Here is a 13,359-nt window from a genome sequence, read left to right as displayed (position 1 = left end):
GCTGATGGAGACTGGATGGAAATCAGGCAAAACTGACATCAAGAAGCTTTCTTCTCTGATTTCCACAGCAAATCATCTAAAGCTCCGAGCAGCACCTCTCAGGCAGTGCGAGAACTTTTCATTCCATCATGAAACCAGCCACCAGACGTCCTCCTCCTCCTCTTCCTCCTCTTCCTCCTCTTCCTCTCGAGGTGATGCACGCTGCAGAGCGAGCACAGAAACTCTCTGCTGCTGAGGCATCATGATGAGGGATAATCATGTCCTAATTGGCTAATTACCAGGCTGGCGAGCTCGCTGCTGAAAGGTCGCGCCTGGCAGATTAGTCACCATCATTACAGTGAAACAAGCAGAGAGACAAATATACCCACAGCGGCGCGTCCACGTCCCCGCCCACAGAGGGCCGAGGTTAAGGACAGTGTTAGTCATCAGTACGGTTCAGTGGGATCCACATCGCACAGCGCAGAGGAGGTCTGGTACGGAACCAGGAGGCCCGCAGCCTCTGAGTCGACCGATGATGACAGCAAAGAAGTGAATCAGTCGGTAAGTGAATGAGTTCTGATCCTGTTTCCATGCAGGACACAGATGGAGGAGAAGACGGCAGTGGCTCAGGAAAGGGCCTGATGGAGGCTGGTGGTGCAGGTGGTGCAGGTGGTGCTGGAGGGGACGGGATGAAGAATCTCATCTTCTTTGCACAAATCAGTAATTAAGATTAAAGAACCGAAATCTTTTAGGACACAAAGTTCTAACATTAAATCATGATGTACAGCTACAACTATTGATCAGCTGATCAGCTTGGCCCAGAAGCTGATCAGCTGATTAAGTCCCAGAGGACGAAGCCTTTGTTTCTCTCTGATTGTTCTGAGGGGTTCCTCTCCGTGAGGCGTCTTCCATCCTGTCCGACGTGCAGCCGACCTCGTTGTCCCACAGCAGAACATCACGTGGGACTCCAGGGACGTGTTTCCACGTGAACACAGCAGGTCGACTCACAGCTGCTGACTTTCAGACTCCACGACATCACAGGCAGAAAATCCCAAAGCCTGAACAAAGTGAGTGAAAGACACACGACGGCACAGGAAGTGCAGCTTCAAGGATGACGCAGACGAGGCTCCGCAGTCAAGGTCTGAGACTCACGCTATCTGAATGTACTGAGCACACACACTCTCACACACACACACACACACACACTCACACACACACACTATCAGTGACAGTGATATCCCACGGCCCTGTTCTTGTCCTCCAGAGTGTCACTCAAGACTCCACAGGACTGATAACTCACAGCCTGACCCTGGCCTCAGTGTGTGAGTGTGTGTGTGAGTGTGTGTGTGTGTGTGAGTGTGTGTGTGAGTGTGTGTGTGTGAGTGTGTGGGTGTGAGTGTGTGTGTGTGAGTGTGTGGGTGTGAGTGTGTGTGTGTGAGTGTGTGGGTGTGCGTGTGTGAGTGAGGGTGTGTGTGTGTGAGTGAGGGTGTGTGTGTGAGTGTGTGTGACTGTGTGTGTGAGCGTGTGCAGTTGTGTCAAGGCTGCTGGTGCGAGTTACAAAACGGTTGTATATTTTGAATCTGCAGCAGGGCCAACATGTGGAGCTGTGTGAACATGTGAAGGTTTTTATCTTTTCTTCGCTGAGTGATTCAACTTGTTCATTTGACTTTATATCATTCAGCAGATTACGGAAGCCCTGAGAGCCCAAAGAGGACATTTGCATATACGGGCTGAAACACACGTTGTGTTTATGGCGCGTGGAGAATTTAAAGGTCACCTGTGGTGGTGGCGCACTTGAGCCTCTTGTGGCTCAAATGAGTACTACAATAACAAACACCTGCCAAAGCATTTTTCACCATGAAATGGACGTCACGTCACTTCCTGTCCCCCCGGTGAGATGGACGGCGTTTGACCTGTAGGAGCGGCGAGACGTGGGCAGGTCTTCCCCGTGGACGTTCACGCTCCCCAGATGTTGACTCCTGTTGACCTTACTGACGCCCTCACCTTCCCTCCGGCGCCACCATCAGGACAGAATCTGCACTGTGATGATAAAAATATCAGAAATAATCAGGCTGAGAGACGTGAGTGAAACAGACTGTGTTCATTCATCATCCTGCTGCTGAGAGGCCGGCCAGCACATTCCTGCACACACACACACACACACACACACTCTCTCTCTCTTTCTCTCTCTCTGTAGTGCGTCGTCTGTTTAATTTCCTGGCCTGCTATCGTTTTACTCTGCAGAGTCGTCAAAATAGGATTAGAGTGTTTAATAAAGGATGATTCCCACCATGAGGAAATGACTCGGCAGGGCAACACACACACACACACACACACACACACACACATATACTGTAACACCTCAGGAATCTCTGATCATCTGCTCAGCGTCTCAGTTTCCACAGGATTAATAAACACCTGAACACTTACATTTCTGGTGAAACTTCAGCGAGCAGAAAAGAAGCCCAGATGTGTGTGGTCAGCTGACCTGATGAAAAGGTAGAATAAGCGGTCATGTTAACATGTTTATATTAACGCACGCCGAAAGTTCATCCCAAAGGTGCTGGATGGGGTGGACCAATCAGAGCCTTTCCTCCTCTGTGACACGGCACTGAGGGGTGTTGATGAGTCACTGCGATCAGATCAGGATGGTGACAACAATGGTTTCTATCCTGAGATAATGATGTGTGTGTGTGTGTGTGAGAGAGAGAGAGAGAGAGAAGCTTCACTTAATGAAACGAACATTTCTGCTTGTCTTCGGTGCTGCAGTCTGAATTACTTCTACACATTATGACCCAGAGCTGTCCCTCTGTCCCTCTGTCCTCCTGTCTCCTCCACTCTCCTTGCCTCACAGAGGCGGACAAAAGTATTCAGATGTGGCCTAGCACATTTCATTACAAGTCCAAGGCCAGCATGAGGAGTAGATCAGATGAGGTTCCAGGTAAACGAGTTCTCCTCTCTGACGTCCACATCCTGCTGGCAGCTGAACACGCAAACGAACAGGAAGAAATTAAAGATTCAGTGTGTGACCATAGCAACAGGATGGGATAACGTATAGAAATAGAATAATTGGCTTGTGAAGAAGGTGATCAAAGGCATTTCAGACCTCTGACGCACCACAATGACAGAAACGTGTGCAGATCAATACATTTCAACACGATCGATGATGACGCACCTTCCTCCCACGATGTGCTGCTGTGATCAGGACTGCTGGGTCTGTGTTGTTCACTGGCTGCCTGTCAGTCTCACAACTGATTCCAAGGTTTTATCACTAGTTTTTAAATCACCGGGACTCCGGTTTTACTTTCACGCTTCCTTTCAGACGGTGAAGGTGAACCTTTGGCCCAACTCGACCGTCAGAGTCCACTAAAAGAGCTGAGACTGTCACTCTGAGTGTCTGGCAACATGGCAGATGGCATCAGCTGTGTCATCTGATTGGAGCTGCATGGTTGTTGAGCTACACTGTATGGACAAAAGTATTGGAACACACCTATTTTTATCCAATGCAGGTGTATGAGGCTGTTTTTCAGGTGTGCTGTGTCATTGCATAGCATTGTCCAAAATGTCCTGGTGTGCTGAAGCATTAAGATTTCCCTCCACTGGAAGTCAGGGGCCGAGAAGAGGTGTGTCTGGATACTTTTGTTCATATAGTGAACCAGTGAGTTAGAGGAGAGTCATGGCTCCCTGAAGGTGTCCCCCCTGGACCAATCAGAGCGCTTCACTCTCTGCGACACAGCTTTGGTGTTGATGAGCATCAGGTGATGAAAATGATTGAGCAAGAGATTGTGAGGGCAAGTCATTACCGCCGTGATGAGACAGGAAGTCAGGCAAAGTCAGCTTGATGGACAGGATCCTGAGATAACTACGTGTGTGTGTGTGTGTGTGCGTGTGTGTGTGTTCCTATCACACGTGCAGGAAAACTGACATCAAACGCTCTTCATTTAACAGGCTTCTATTGTAGAAGTCAAAGTGTCACAGAGTTCACGTCCAATCATCTGTCTTTGTCCTTCCTTCGGCTCTTTGCACTTGTTCATTTTTTAAAATCTCTCAACTGACTGCGCCGTCTCGTTTCTTTCATTTCCTGTGTCTACCTCCGCACCTCTTCATCTTCTCCAGCGCCTCTTTTTCACGCGCTGACAGCGATTGGTCTTCCTCTGCTCTCCTGTTAAGGAGGACGGCGGATGTGAGGACGGATTTGGAGCCCACAGAATCAGAGAGAGGCGCCGGACAGCCAGAACCTGCACGAGCAACAAGCCATTTACACTTTATTTTGTCCTGGGTTTTGTCTCTCAGGCTACATGTGGTCTACAGAGCTCTCCGTAGTGTAGATCTCCAATGGAGTCCACTTTCATCTGTCATATTCCAAGACCAGAAGTACTGAAAAGGGTTGATGATCTGGACAGATCTTATTGCTGTGATCCAAACCCTGGCTGGGCCATGAGGTCATAAAGGTCAGAGGTCACCGTCATTCCATGATATTCCAGCTTCCTGAGCCTGATCATCAGAAACATCTTCATGAAGGAGATTCACACACACACTGCAGGGCTTCCCCTTCACTGTGTGTGTGAGTGTGTGTGTGTGTGTGTGTGTGTGTGTGTGTTTGGGCAGATGTTTTATGGCTCTGTATGCTGACATTTAAAAGCAGAAACGTCTCTGCAGGACGGACGGATGAGGAGCAGGGGAGGAAGAGGAGGAAGGGGGCGAGGAGGGGAGGAGGAGGAGGAGGAGGGAAACTTTCCCACCGTAAATCAGAACTGCAGACGGCTCAACAACGAAAACGTTCCTCCACAGCCAGAACACAAAGTGATGAGCAGAGAACCTGAAGACGAACTGGAACGCTGAGTGTGCGATGACGGTGGGACAAATTTAATCAAAGTTTGGATGGAAATCTGAATGAAAATCAGCGTCGTCCTTTCCAGAGAGATGGAGGCGTTTCTGTTTCTGTGACCCGAACCGACCAGCAAGTCAGTGAACTCATCAGAGCTTAAACTTTGAAAATAAGGAGCAGCAGCAGAAGAAGAAGCAGAAGCTTTAACATCATGGTTTTAGCTTTGGCCTCATAAAGTCTGCAGGACTGTTGTTCATACAACATGTGTACGTGTGTGTGTGTCTAATGATACTTCCTGCTTCCTGCCTGTTAACACATCACCTCAGACAGCAGTGATGACTAAAGCAGACACACACACATAAGCAACATGTTCTCATCCTGGCTCGTCACACACCGACGTGTGTGTGGTTCTCTTTAGTATCTTCCTGCCACTTTGGCGAAGCTGAAGCTCGAAGTCCACTCGGTGAGGTTTGAACAGATCGCCTTCTGGTTTCATGAGGGCCGTGAACTCCTGCCTTCAGGCTTCTGCTTTTGGACGCTCTGTCGCCTGATGTGTACATTCAAGTCTTCTGAGTTTCCCTGAGATGTGGACATGACAGGAAGACAATGGTTCCCGCCCTGCGAGTGAGCCCGGGCTCACGAAACACACTGGAAATGACCTGAACCAGCGTTTCACTCAGCTTCTCCCTCGCGGCTTCGACATGTCGCAGACGTGCATCAGCTGCATCCGTCCCCATCTGCCCTCCTTTCACAGAGGGACAAAAATCATGCCATCATCAGGACAAAGTGCGAAGGTGTCTTCAGTCAGAAATATTTTCATTGGCAGTATCAGCATGCGTATGAGCAGTGAATCCTGTTAACTTAATAAAACTGATAATAAAACACTTGGAATTAGAAGCCTGACAACAGCGATGCCCCCTGCTGGTCGCTTTTCAGAGTAGGGAGTTGTCTTTTAAAGGTTTGACAGCTTTTGGACACAAAGACACACACGCACACACATACACACACACACACGCGCACACACACATGCGCACACACCCTGGTGGAGGAACACAGTGTTCTCAGGCAGGAGATGTCAGATACAATCAGTATGACTGCCCGAGAGTGAACACTGGATTTCCCATGAGGCCGTGTGGCCGGCGGTGGCTCCAGGCAGACGGGAAATGCTGAGGGAGACAGCGAGAGATTAGAAGAAGAGAAAGGTGAAGATTTGCAACTTCATCGTCACACCAACTTTGTAAACCCAAAAACGGCAGCGATGAAGACGACAGGAAGACCTTCAGGCCTGCAGCTGTTTGTGATGTGAGTGATGGTCACTGACATCCTCCTGCCTTCATACACCATTTCCCATAAGCACGCAGACCACTGCAGGGTACATGTGGTCAGACAGCGTCAGGCTGTGATGACGAGCATTTTATTGTTCCTGCAAGTCCACGTTTGGTGAATAAAACCCTTCAGTGTAGCAGCAGTAACATTTACTGTTTCACTCACTCTCCACAGTGAACATAAACACAGAAAATCAAACGTCGTCCTCCCTCTCTGCTGTAAATGTCAGATCGTAAACGTAAATAAATCAGCTCTTCAGCTGCCACGTGTCCAGGCTGGTCTGGGATCAGTTAACCTGCAGACTGAGAGGAATGTGACTAAACTGAGTTTAATGATCTGCAGGTTGAAGCTGACGTCAGAAAGCTGGCGGTTTTTATTTTGTAGATGCTGTTTATGCCAGTGTGTTCGAGTTTCGACTGGTGAGTTTGTCCACCAGTCCAGTTTGTCCAGTCAGGTGCAGGAAAGGTGGATGTTTGTCATCATGTTGAAGCAGCTTTGTGGCTGAGAGAAAGATTCCCAGCAGCCTGTATGTGTCCAGCAGCCGGGTAGCCTAGCATAGCATTACAGTCTGCTGCGTCGTGTTATGGCACTTCGTCCTGTGAAGGGTGTAAACTACTATGTTACGTGTGACGGGCGTCTTAAATCCTCTACCAAAAGTGTGAGTTATTAGAAGCTATGATGGTCACATGACCTCTGGCCTACGTCCAGTCGTTGTCTCTCCCACTTCAAGTCCTTTCATGGATATATTCTGTGTTGTTGATTGTGTAGGTGCCGCGTCGACACCCTGATGTCGCTCAAGTTTGCTGTCTGCTGGACTGTAAAATGTCCTCATATTAGGAAGATTGTCCATCCCAGCGGCGGGGGTGGAGCCTATGCCAGATGACTACAGGTGAGAGGCGGGTGAGAAAGTCACTGGGTTCATCCTCTGGGGGAACGTGAACGTGTTACCATGACACCTAGAGCAGGAACTCTGAAGGCAGACGACTTTTCTGTTTATCTGCTTGCCGTTTGTCACTTTCTCTGGTTTTCATGAGATCTTCAATATTTTTAGGTATTTATGCCACGTGCTCCGTCTGGCCATCTGTGTGTGTGTGTGTGTGTGTGTGTGTGTACAGTATACATGTGCATTGGTCAGATGGTCTGTCTAGACAAGTGAGTGATGGATCAGAGGGTCAGACACACACACACACACTTCATGTCGGGTGAGGCATCGTCTATAGGTGCTTCTGTCTGTGTCGCTCTACCAAAGCAGCTCAACGCGACCTCTCCCTCTCCCTCTCTCTCTCTCTCTCTCTCTCTCACACACACACACATACTGATGTCAGGCCGCCCACACAGCACCACATCATCACGCACAAACACACAGACGGCCAGACAAACAGTATGACCCGAGAACACACACACACACGTGTGAGCCATGAGTAATTGTCTGAATCACGCTGAGAAAGTCAGAGAAAGTGTAACTTGTGCTGCGTGTTTGTGTTGTGATGTTCCACTCAGACTGAAGCACATCAAACTAAAGTGAAAACCGATGGAGTTTCGTGTTTTGAATCGGCTGGTCCTCAACCGAGATTCACAGCAGAATAAAACAAGCCGGTGGTACACTGTGGGCTGAAAATCCAATCCACTACATGGACAAAAGTATCCAGACAGGGTTTGGAAAATGCAGTGTTTGTCTGCTCCCTCTCATCAAACGCACCGCACTGTCTTGTGGAAAAAAGAGCAAAAACAACTCACCTGACATCTCAAGTTCCTCCTCCTTAACAAAGTTTGTCATCACCACCACAGAAGCCCCGCCCCTGCTTCCATCTGATTGGACAGTGAGGGAAAGAAAACACAAACGAGGTCAGGTGTTTTTCTGTTCTGCGTTGAATTTTAAGAGGCGGAGCTTGTGCTCACGATGTGTGACATCATCAAGTGTGAGGAGGAAACCTGAAGCGCGCAGTGCACTGAAAAACTTTGTCCATTGTGGTGATGACACAGAGGGTCACAACAGGTGATGAAGCAGATGCATCATGGTCTAGCCACACCTTCAGACGGCTGCTGTTAGTCATGCTGTGTGTGTGTGTGTGTGTGTGTGTGTGTGTCACCCAGGATGGTAAAGGCTGGCAGGAGTTTGTTGTTTCTGGGGAAATCCTGATGATACAACACACAGTGAGGTAACTTGTGGGGCAGTTGCTAAAATGAAGACGTGCTGCTACCTGTGACTGCAATACAGCAGGTTGAGACAGCCAGGTTTATGTGTGTGTGTGTGTGTGTGTGTGTGTGTGTGTGTGTGTGTGTGGTACTACAGCAGGCCACACCTCTGTTATTGTTATTACCTGTCAAACACCAAAACCAGATAGTTGGTTCAGGATTTCATGTTTTCTTTCCTTCCTCGTACTTCACTCTTTGACCACACGGGGGCAGAAAAACTCTCTTTTAGCTGTGATTTTGGTCTCCACCTCCTCCTGAGGGAAACATCTGCTCTTTAGCTGCTCAATGCTCCACGATCTTCACCGGCACCTCGCTGACTGTCCATCTGTTTTCGGGTTTGAAACAAAATCAAAACTGAGCCCACAGCAACACGAACAGCAAAACGGAACACATGACGCTTCTTGCAGCGGTGCATGCTGGGTAACCGTGCCGTAGTGCTGCAGCGCTGTGAGATGCTTGTTGATGCTACAAAATGTGTCACCAGGCTGTCAGTGCAGCTTTGGGACAGCTGGCCTGTGCGATGCTACATAATTAGCCCAGAGCTAGCATGAGGTCTGTTTGTCTGTTTCGTGCATTGTATGGACGAAGGTACTGGGACACCTGACCATTACACCAATAGGGATTTGAAAGACACGAATAGTAATCACATGTGTGATCTGAGCAAACAGAGACTCAGATATTGTGATCTGGATTCAGACATGTGAAATGAAGAGTGTAAACTTGACACATCCTGTTTATGTGTGCACTGATGCATGAATCTGGAGTTAAGGCTTCTGTTCTGACGTGGTGACGTGAAGAAAAACAGCAACCTGAATTCATCGGGTTTTTTGTGGTTTCTGTTTGCATGAGGTCATTTGGGCCTCTGACAAGAACACACACACACACACAGAGTGATTCTGTCTGAAGGGGTGTGTGCTGTTGTCCTGGTGTGTTTACTGCTGCCTTCAGACCACAGAGGGTCTGGCAAGAACAGACTTCAACTGCTGGCAGACAAACTCATGTTAAAGGTATATTCTGTAACTTTCCACTGTTGTTTTTTTGTTTGTTTGTTTTGTTTTTAACACCAACAGGGACTTTAATGACGTCTCATTGTAAACACACAGACAGCTTTGCAGCTCTAACAGCTTCCACTCTTCTGTGAAGGCTTTCCACAACATGTTGGAGTGTTTCTGTGGGAATTTGTGCCCATTCATGCAGTAGAGCATTTGTGAGGTCACACACTGATGTTGGACCAAAAGGCCTGGCTCACAATCTCCGTTCCAGTTCATCCCAAAGGTGTTGGATGGGGTTGAGGTCAGGGCTCTGTGTGGGCCAGTCAAGTTCTTCCACACCAAACTCATCCAACCATGTCTTTATGGAGCTTTGCTTTGTGCACTGGGGCACAGTCATGCTGGAATAGAAAAGGGCCTTCAACAAACTGTTGCCACAAAGTTGGAAGCATAGCATTGTCCAAAATGTCTTGGTGTGCTGAAGCATTAAGATTTCCCTTCACTGGAAGTCAGGGGCCGAGCCCAAACCCTGACAAACAGACCCACACCACACCTGAAGTCAGTGTGAAAGAGGTTTGTCCCAATACTTTTGTCTATTTAGTGTATTTCACCAAAGCACACAATTTCAGCCTCACTGTGGCACGAGATAAACAAGTCAGAAGAGTCTTTTCTCTGGATGACAGCAGTGTTTCCACATGTGTTGCTCAATCTGTCCAGCAGTTGTTGAAATATTTCGATGTGGAGCAAAGTGGTGGACGTAGCGACCGTCCCTGGAGCCACGCTGTGAGCGCCGAGACCCTGACCCAGAGTGAAAACCCGAATCCCACATGGGGTCCTGATGTCTCAGATGGTCAGCATATATTTCAGTCTGCCGGCTTTGTGCACACTGTGTTTGCTCCTTTAAACGTGCAGCAGGTCAGTTTTCTCCATCCAGAGACACTGAAAGCAGCTTTCAGCTCCAAGTGTACGCACAGCACATACATGTGCACATACATGTTTACCTTCTGTCTGTCTGGGCCTTAATTATGTGTTTGTTTTGAGGTGTGTACTAACGTTTGCATGCAATATTTTACCTGTGTGTGTGTGTGTGTGTGTGTGTGTGTGTGTGTGCAGTCATTACCCACTGTGAGTCATCTCTGGTCGAAGTTAAAAAACAATCCAAGACTTTCCAGATCAGCTCAGTTTGGTCGTTTCCTCCCACAAAACTTTTTGTCCCAGCTGGAAAGAAAAGAGACGAGCAGGAGACTAAACACTCGACTGAGTTTTGTTTTCAGATCAGACTGAACTGAAGTTCACATCCGCATCAACAAGTCACTCCGAAGTTCTGCTCAGCCTGATGCCTTCATTCTGTTGTTTCTGCTCGTTTATTCAACGTGGTTCATCTTCTCACTCACCCAGAAGAAATCAGCTCTTTGGAGGACGTGTCAGCTCACACATCTTAAGCTTCTCATCCGTCCTTTTACAGCATCCACAGTTTGAGTTTCAGACGTGCAGGACAGGACCAAGTCAGGTGACACTTTGGTTAGTGTTAGGTTTCTGGTAACATGCAAAATGAGCTGAGATGTGGGCGTGTCATTCATAATCTGTAATCGACTTGTTCACCTGTAAATTTGTCCGGCTCACCTGTTGGCTCCACTGCTTCCTGCTGGCCTCTCTGAGCTGGCCTCTGAAGGTGAAGGGGGTCAGGACCGGCCGTGTCAGGTGGCTAGACCATCATCGCTCTGTTGGGGACAAACACGACTGTCAGGCCAAAAGACAAAAACACCCGGAGGAGTTCCTGGATCAATTTGAAGATGTCACAGAGGTTCTTGATGAGGTTCCACATCTGTATGATGAGGCTGCAGAGGTCCTGGAGGAGGTCTCCTCGTTGAGGTCTGGGAGGAAGAGGAGCATCCAGAGGTTCTTGGGTGAATTAGGCCTGAAGAGTCCTGAGGTTAGAAGCGGGCCTGAATGATGATTACAGTAAACTCATGCTGGGTGTGATGCTGCCAGCCAATCAGAGACGAGAATTTTCCCCCGTTGGTGTCTAATGAGTGAAAGCAGCCGTGAAGACAAATTCTAAACTGAGCTGACTTAGGCTCTCAAGTACAACATGGCTGCCAGCTTGAACACCAGATATTTTCACACACATCACAGTGTGTGTGCGCGCGTGTGTGTGTGTGTGTGCGTGTGTTAATCCCTGGTATTAACCGCGTCTAGACTGCCGACTCTCTGAGGTCCTCTCTCAGCAAGGTCGCCTCCCTCTCCCCACAGTCCAATCACAGCAAGTCTCTCCCTGGACCACGAGTATGGCGTCCTCCTCCTCCTTTCACCTCCTCTTCATTTACACTCCACACCAGACTCCCCCACTCTCTTCTTTTAACTCCTTTCTCTCCTCCTTGTCCTTATCTCCTCTTCTCTCCTATTTCCTTCCCCCTTTTCTTATCAGCTCCCCCTCTCCTAACGCGTTTCTCCTTTTTCCTTCCTTCCTCCTCCTCCTCCTCCTCCTCCTCTCTGTGAGGAGAAGCGTCCCCTCCTGACCCTTCATCTCCTGATGGTCTCTGCAGACTCTTATTTTGTTGTTTCCTGCTGGCAAAGTTTCCTGCAGCAGAGAGTTTCCAGCTCTGTTGTTCGGGGGGATTCCTGCAGAGGATGGAAACAAAAACCTCAGTTTGTTTCCAGAATGAGATCTTCTGACTGCAGCTCATTCAAAACAGTTAACACAACGATTCATCAAGTCAGAGTACTTTAACAGGACGGCAGGGAGCTGCAGCGAATCCTCGGGTTTGTCCCACAAATACTCAGCAATGAATCTGCGTTCTGCACTGTCACATTATATGATCACATACGATACGTCTCACTGTAATTAAACTTAATGCATTCACCAAAATCCAGGGTTCAACCCTCAAACTCCCTTAAAGGATAAGTCTGGTGTTTGAAACTCTGTCGAGACGGAGCATCCATCACAGTCAACAAGCGCACACGCTCTGCTGGTGCTTTCACGGACACTGGTGATAACGCAGTCAAACAAAGCAACTCACAATCGGTTTTCTGCAGGAAAGCGAGTCCTGCGAGCACCTCCTGACTCAGGCTTCGTCCCTCTTTATGCTGATCTGGTAGACTTTAAAGCAGGGGGTCACAGGCAAAGCTGCTGTGTTTGATGTGATGGTGCACATTTCAACAACCACATTCACCCGGAAGTGTTTCCCCAGGTTTTCATGTTGAGATAACTGAGCTTGTGAATGCATCATCACCTCTTCAAGCTGCTGTAGCCCATTTGTTTTCATGTGTTCTGGTATGTGACTGGTATGTGGAGTTTCTCCTTGCCACTGTCTGCTTGCTAGGGGGTTCAGGCTCTGGGTCTCTGTAAAACATCTAGAGACAATTTTGATTGTATAAGGTGCTATATAAATAAAGTTTGAATTGAATTGTTACCTCTGTGTTTGGTCTCCACCTCCTGACGGATCTTCAGTTGGTAAATGCTGCACTGTGTTCACCTGCTGGTCTCTGAGTGTCTGCTGGTCAGCAGGTAGCGTACAGGTGGTCTATCAGACAGCAGCTCCTGACCAGATGAGCCACATTCAGGTCGGCGCTGGACGTCAGGGTAACGAATTCCTGTCGAGCTTCAAGTACATAAGACGCACTGACGGGACTCAAACACGTCCCTGTGATGTGTGGATAAACAGGCATGAAGAGTGAACAACCTGTGACCTTTGACCTTTAAAACAGTAAATACTGGCTGCTTGTTTGCCTCTGTGGGGCGGGACAGAAGGACTATTATTATAAACAGAAGAAGAAGAAGAAGAAGAAGAAGAAGAAGACTGCCAAAGTCCCACTCTCTGATCTCCAATCCATCTTCAAGTGAACACAAACAGATGGTTTCCAATTCAGAGAGCAGAGGACACACACAGAACAGACAGACAGACAGGCAGAGACACAGACAGGCAGACACACAGAACAAACAAACAGAAAGGCAGGGAGACAGGCAGGCAGGCAGAGACACAGACAGGCAGACACACAGAACAAACAAACAGAAAGGCAGGGAGACAGGCAGGCAGGCAG

Source organism: Scatophagus argus, chromosome 18 (assembly GCF_020382885.2).
Source record: "Scatophagus argus isolate fScaArg1 chromosome 18, fScaArg1.pri, whole genome shotgun sequence".
Classification (NCBI taxonomy): domain Eukaryota; kingdom Metazoa; phylum Chordata; class Actinopteri; family Scatophagidae; genus Scatophagus; species Scatophagus argus.
This window is presented reverse-complemented; position numbering follows the sequence as displayed.